This window comes from Micromys minutus (assembly GCF_963924665.1).
Source record: "Micromys minutus genome assembly, chromosome: 14".
Taxonomy (NCBI): Eukaryota; Metazoa; Chordata; class Mammalia; order Rodentia; family Muridae; genus Micromys; species Micromys minutus.
Genome location: NC_137983.1, coordinates 6,659,253 through 6,666,949, shown reverse-complemented (window position 1 = coordinate 6,666,949; position 7,697 = coordinate 6,659,253). Strand labels below are relative to the sequence as shown.

Here is a 7,697-nt window from a genome sequence, read left to right as displayed (position 1 = left end):
AGAGCCCCACAGCCAAACATTAGACAGAACTCAGGTGTCTTGTGGTAGAGTTGTAGGAAGGATCAAGAAACCTGAAGAGGATAGAAACTCCACAGGAAGGCCAACAGAGTAAATTAACCTGGACCCTTTCGGTCTTGTTAATATATGTTTATTTTAAAATATATTTTATATTTAAATATATTTATTATACATTATATTAAACAAAATATTAATTGTCATAAATTATAAAGAAAATAAAAGTAATGTATAATATAGGATATTTAATATGCTAGATACCAAATATAATATTTTTGATATGTATTAAAATGATGAGGTTGCATTCATGTAAGAGGAGATGAATGAGTTGAAGATAAAGAAATTGTAATAGAACATGTGACTTCACAGAGGGAAATCCATTAATGTGCAAATCTAGTATACAAATATTGACATATCTCACTGTGTCCCATGAATAAACAAAGTTATGTTAACCAAATATCTTTAAAACACTTGGGGTTTTAAATAACGGCTTTGATTTGATCATTTCCCACTCACAGATTTATTGAATTACTTCTTTGTATCCAGCAAATTAGTGTAATTAAAATAACCATGGAAAAAAGACTTGGAAGCTGTAAATTAGCCCCTTAGCTGAGAATGTCAAACTCAACAATCAGGTCAGACATGGTGACCCGCATCACTCACTCCAGCATTAAGCCGAGACAGGAGGATTTCTGTGAATTCCAGGTTGGCTTGGGCTATCTATTTATATTGGAGAGAGTTGACAGAGAAGGAAAGGAGGAAGCCAGTAGAGAAGCATGAGGTCTGAGGTAGAATTTGTGGTGAAGGAACAGCTTCTCTGATCTTCCACTAATGCTCCTTGACAGAGGACAAGACTCCACATTCAGACAGAGATCCTTAGACCAGAGAAGATAGCATTGGATTGTGTACAATAGCCCCTATTGTAGCACAGAGCATGGCAGAGACCCAAGGATGGGTGAGGGTCCCCTAACCTAGTGCACTCAATACAAAACAGATTGACAGGACAGAAGGAAAGAAACAAAGCAGGTGGCAGAGTCTGAAGGGCAGTCTGCTGAATTTACAACGAAAGGCAATCTGCTTTTTAAAAAGTGCTACAGTTTAAGCTTTTGAAAAATGTGGTCTCTAATTGTCCTTCAGTGTATACATTTGGAAGGTTATACAAAAGATTGCTGGCAAAACTTTGAAGACCACTGAGGAGTTTGGACGAAGAGATAAAGTATGGATGGAGGAGGGTGTGTGTGCAGAACAGGTCCAGGTGGGGAGAGCAGATGGATCTGCTAGATTTGTGGTTGATGGGAGGCGGGTGGGAGGAGCAAAGCACGAACCAACTGATGGCTCCAGATTTCAGGCCTGGGTTCATGGGACTGGTGAGCATTCTGAATTCTAGTGGGGGAAGGTTAGGTGAGTACAACCTGTCTTCAGTACCTCCCAGGAGGAGAGCGGGATGAAGATGCACAAGAGGAAAGCTAAAGGAACCAGGAATGTGCTCTCTGCGTAATAACAAACTGTGATTTGCTCACTGGTAGGCTGGATAGTAAAATCATAAAAAACAGGCAAGATGGTTTAGGAAAAAAGGCAAGAAATCTGTAATACACATATTCCCAGGAAATACCAGATTTAAGGGGTTGGAGGATAAAGCTAAGTAAAACCTCCCCCTGTATTTATTTATTTATTACTTAATATTTATTTATTATTTGTTTTTGTTTTGAGAATAGGTCTTACTGTGTTGTCTTAGCTGGCCTTAAACATGTAGCAATATTCTTGCTTCAGTCTTTTAGGTATGCTGTCTTCTGAATATATCTTTTATAATCCATTATTCCCAGATCTATTTTTATATATTAATATTTTTATATAAAGTTTCTAGAGAGCAAGAAAAGCTCAAAGACAGGCTGGTGAAGGTGACAGGTTCAAGTGACTGTGTGACAAATGTAAAAGAAAATGTAAAGACTTGCTTTTTCTGTTGGTTGGAGAATTGGCATTTCATGTTGTTATTTACAATAGAGCATGAATTATGGAGATAAAAAGTTGCTGAGAAAAGAATGACCAATCCAGCCTATGTGGTTTCAGGGCATCACGGTCAGCACTGAAACATGGCAGAGGCTGGGTCCAAGTCAGTGCTGTTTGTGTGTCTCGATAACATTTGTCGGTCACCCATTGCAGAAGCAGTGTTCAGAAAATTAGTCACTGGTTTAAAGGTTTCAGATAATTGGAGGACAGACAGTGCGGCGACCTCCACCTATGAAGTGGGGAAACCCCCTGACATTCAATTATATACTGTTTATGGAGGAAAGCAATCTGAGAAATTTGAATAGAGAAAGCCATCAAGTTAAAAACTGCAAAGCTAGAACTAAGCTATTTGGGAGCCATGATCCACAGAAACAGCTCCTCATTGAAGATCCCTGTTATGGCAACGACTCTGACTTCGAGGTGGTGTGCCAGCAATGCCTTAGGTGATGCAGGGCCTTATGTAGTTTCTGGAACTTTGTTCTTATTTGAGCCACTTTGCTTTAAAGAAAAGTAGTGTGCTTAAATAGTGGTGTGTTTGTGAGTGCTTGCTCATCAGCATTTTACACAGTGACAGGCAAGCATAAGTAATTTTAGTGCAGTTTCAGAAAAGGGACCTCAAATTTATATGGATGCATGTATGTCAGAAAAAATTGTGAATTAAACTGGGACATTATCAAATAAAACTAAAATACAAAAAAGAATGACCAATCCAGATATTATCATATTATCATGTTAAGAAACACATAGAAAGCAAGTAGAAGAAATAAAAATGTATATATAGATAGGCATTTAGGTTTTGATACAGTCAAGATAAAAAGAAGGAAATAGTAAAAGCCTGTCTGTATGTACCCCAGTATAGTTATAACTGAAGCTCAGCACAAACATGCATGCATGCAAGCACACATACACGCATACACACACATGCACACACACACAAACACAGACACACAATTAATTTAGAACATTATGAGTTTTTGGGGTGCTGGAGAAATAGCCTAGTTGAAAGCACTTGGACCAGGAGTTTCCTGCATACAATCACATGGTGTTTCAGAACTGCCTGCCTCTCCAGTTCCGGTAGATCCAGTGCCTTCTTCTGACCGCTCTATGTACCAGAAACTCACTTGGTGCGCATATACACACACACATATATAAAATAATAAACAGGACTTTAAAATGCCTTCTTAATCCATTTCTTTTTTGTTGTTGTTACTTTGATTACTGAGTTCTTGAGGGTCTACTTTGTAGTTGACAATGTCTTTTCACACTGTCAGAAGGTTGAATATGGTTGCATAAGAAAATGCTTGTGATGTTTTATGGCTGTTTTAAACAGTCTCAGGACTGACAGGCATCTTATGTTTTTAGTGTCAGCCACCACATATCCCCATGTGGTACATAAGTGATGGCTACTACCAAAATTAAGATTCTAATAATTATGAGCTTTATAAAACAGGAATGTTCTTAGTAAGGAATGGATTTCATGACCCCAAGATGTGTTAGAGTCTGAATAGCTACTTCGTTTGGGAGGGTTCTCTAACTTTTCAGGGTCTGGGAGAGCCTTTGAATGTGAGGTTCCGTGAAATTATTGCCTTTTTGTTTATAATGACTGATATTGTAATTTGAATTAAATGAAAGCTCTGGTGTTTAGGCTGCTCTATTTTTCTTGTCTCATATATGCTGCCTCCTCTTGCTTGTTCTTTTAAGAAACTCTGTTTCCTGTTCCACTTTGCCCATGCCACATAGAATGGTCTTTTCTCTTACACAGTTAACTTTCTTGCCCCCCTCAAACCCTCCCAGACTATTGTTCATCAAAGTCCTATCACATCTGCTGTTGCCTTGATTGGCCGCATGGCTCCTGCACACCCACCTGTATTTTGCCTGTTGGAATTTCATAAATTTGATTGGCAGCCATCAGCCATCATGTCTTCTCATGATATTTTAGTCTAAAAAAATTGAACAAAGGAAAATCTGACTTTCTAACTAATGACCAAATTGAGAAGAGTGATGATATTATTTAATGTTTTGGATGTGTTATTAGAACAAATCCATAATCAGAAGAGTAAGGTTTTCTTGGTGGGGGGGGGGTAGGGTATATAGAGAGAAGGTGCCTTTGACTTACCTTGAAAATAGAAGGACCTGAGTTTGGATGCCCACAATCCATTGAAAAAAACAGGCACAATAGTGCCACACTGGAGAAGAAGGGAGAACGGTAAAATAGGTAGATCCCTGAAGTTCATGGACAGCCAAGCCAGCTGAATCTCTAAGATTCTGCTCTGACAGAATCCACTGGAGATAACTGAAGCTGACTCATGTCTTCCACAAGTAAACAAATGTACACACATGCACATGAATAAGACATAAATAAAAACATACAAACAAAGAAACGGAGTGAGGCAAAGGGCATCTGACATGCACGTGTAGGTTCTATGTTATCCCTGTTGATGGGCGTTGAGAATTTATCAGTAATGCCGCCTGTGTTCTTACTGTGTGTATGGTGTACCATCATTGGTTACAGTGAGCAACACTCTCTCCATCAAGGGTTTGCCTTTCCGTGTGTTAAGAACTGCATTATCTTCCTGAAAAAATATTATACATTTAATTGTTTCAAGGCAAAAATAAGCTAAATATAAACCTTGGATTTGTGTGTGACTTAAAAATTATAAGGTAAATAGAAATATTTTCCTCATTGAAAGACTCTTTTAATTTATAGAGCCTTTATAGCACCAGCATGCTTAGTTTCTAGGAGGTGAAGGAGGTTCTAGACCTACTATGTTCAATGGCCAGAGCTTGGTGAGCTTTTAGACTTTCATCCAGACTGCCTTTCTGTGATGCCTTTTCTTTTGTTTGCTTTGTCAAGTGTTTGAAGTCCAGCACTTCACACATATTTCCTGTATGTGTAATTAAAGGAATTTTGAAGTTTAAATACATAAAATAAGTGAAAAATCTATTCTGAATATTGCAAAGGTCCTATCTGTGAGTAACTACGTGACTTTTATAGGAAAACGTGCCATTCATTTTTCTCGTTGAGAGACCATACATTAGGAGAGAAGTAGGCTTGATGCAAACTGTAATTGATCGATCAGCTGGTGCTGCATCTTGTTTCATCAGCGTTGTGGTTATAGGAACACTACTTTTTGAGTAATGATCTTTGAATTTATACCCAAATGCTTTGGATACTTTAGCATCTTGGCATTTCCTGGGGAATGCAGATGGCTTTATTGGTATGATCGGAATGAAGAAATTTGTATCCAGAGAGTATCGGGCAGGCTGGGCCTGCCTCAGTAGTAAGTGTCTTTCGGAGGATGAAAAGCATTATCCTTCCCAGAGATGGGTAGGTATCAAGGAGGGCACCAGAGGAAAGCAGGTTTGGAAAATAGCAGAAGATATAGTGCCTAAAACCCTCAGTAAACCTGCCACAGTCATAAATCATGTGATCAGATATTTTGTAGCTGTAAGAGATATAACCTGAGGAATTAGGTTAAGGTTTTAGAGAAAAATAAAATAGAGGTTTCTGTATGTTCTGTGTCATGTTATTGGTTATTTCATCCAAATTTACTGAAAACTCAAGGGAAGACAGCTAAAACTGTAATGAAGCTGAACAGTAACACAGTTCCTATCCTTGCAAATGCTTCTTTTTTCTACCCATGATCATTGTTGATAGCTCCTGTAGGGGTAGGCATTTTGTCGTCTTTCTTGAGATAAGTTAAGTGTATGTGTTTATGTTATTTCTGCCAGATTAAAATGGTCTTCATAAGCAGTGGCTACTAAGTTTGTCATTCTTATAACTCCTCACAGAGCCTCACAGCATTTATAAGTGATGACTGGTATCGAACACTTCACGAAATGTCTGCAAGTACTAAGTGAATCCAAACACAGATTGGACAAGACATGAGATAAGGGAAATGGTAGAAAGAAAGAAACATCCTGAAGTGTAGATCTCCACAGCAAAGCACAAAAGTTATCGTGGTAAATATAGTGGATTCATGTTGTTATGTCTTTAAAGTTTTAGTAAGTGCTGTATGTGATCTATCAGGTAAAAAGATCCCTCAAGACCCCAAAATTAGAACAAATCTAAACCCATAAGTCTATAGCTTATCATACTTTATTGTCAACCAGAAGCCATGTTAGTGTGAGACAAGCTCAGGTGAAGTCTAGTGGGATGAAAATTAAAACTAAGTGAGTTTTCCCAAAACTTACAATCTTCAGACTCCAAGTGTTACAATCACATGATGCCTTTGTTGAAACGCGTCTATACACACCACTATGAAATGCTTCATCAGTTTCTTTTTTTTTAAATTTATTCTGAGGCTCTTTTATTTATTTATTTATTTTGAACAACTTTATTTTAAAAAACAAAGATAAATGAACAAATTTTAAGCATTTTTGCATTAAAGTATACGAATACATTTTTGTCAGTGCTTGGCTTTTATTTTTTTTCAAAGGTTTGATAGTGTGCATTAAAGTCATACTAGTTACAATGAGCATAAAGTACATGTAAAACAGGACGTAACCCGGAATTAGTCAAAGTTTTCTTGGTGTGTAAGGATTGAGCATAATGGTTTTTTCTTTTCCTTTCTTTTCTTTTCCTTTCCTTTCTTTTCTTTTCTTTTCTCTTCTTTTCTTTTCTTTTCTTTTCTTTTTTCTTGAACTTTACAGTCTGTGAGTTGTTTTGGGGTGTTCAGACCTTTCTGGGGTTAGTATCTCATTATCAGTGACTGCGTAGTATGTCTGTTCTTTTGTGACTGGGTTATCTCACTCAGGATGATATTCTCTAGATGCATCCATTTTCTTAAGAATTTCGTCATTGTTTCTGATAGCTGAGTAGCACTACATTGTGTAAATGTACCACAATTTTTGTATCCATTCATCTACTGAAGGACATCTGGGTTTTTTTCCAGCTTCTGGCTATTATAAATAGAGCTGCTATGAACATTGTGGTACATGTTTCTTTGCTGTATATTGGAGTGTCTCTGGGGTATATGCCCAGAAGTGGAATAGCTGGATCTTCATCAGTTTCTTAAAAGAGACAAGAAAAAAGGACTTGCGTTTTCAGTGTGGATCACAGGTTATTCGTAAGCACCCTAGTCTGAGACTGCTCATTACACAGACAGAGTTCCCCGTGATTTAAAAGTTAATGGATGTGGCTAATGTTTTAGGGTAGGAGGAAAATGACCAAGGAATACTGGGGAGTCATTTACAGTAGAGTAGTGTGGTGGTAAAACTGGCTTCAAGTAAACAGCCCGGGCTTTGCTTTGCTGATGCACTGGGCAACTCAAGTTTCTTGATTCATCGCCTCCTTCCTGGAGGACTGTGCTAGAGGTGATAGCATATGGAACGTTAGGTAATCCACATCTTTGAAATGTGGAGCCACTCGAAAGAGAGTGATTATGGTGCTTAAAACTTGACACCTGGAATTCCCGAAATCTACTGGAATCACCCCCCCCCCCTACACACACACTTCCTCCTTTGAAAGACTCATGTTATAAATAAGCCTCCGGGGCATCCTAACAACCACAAGCACAGTAACAACCTTGATGCTCAGGTGACGTGTAAGCTCCCACAAGGAACTGATCCAAAAGAAATAGAAATGCAACCTGTTTCTGAAACTTGGTGAGACAGTTCAAACTTTCCACAACTTTATACTGAGGTGCTATCAGGAAGAAAAACTGCATATGCTC

General features: G+C 38.1%; 1 pseudogene across 1 annotated transcript; it reads left to right on the top strand.

Annotated features, from left to right (window-relative positions):
- Positions 1-2,105: 2,105 nt before the first annotated feature.
- Positions 2,106-2,469, top strand: LOC308429894 (low molecular weight phosphotyrosine protein phosphatase-like; annotated as a pseudogene). Its single transcript has one exon. The product of its transcript is annotated as a low molecular weight phosphotyrosine protein phosphatase-like (transcript).
- Positions 2,470-7,697: the final 5,228 nt, after the last annotated feature.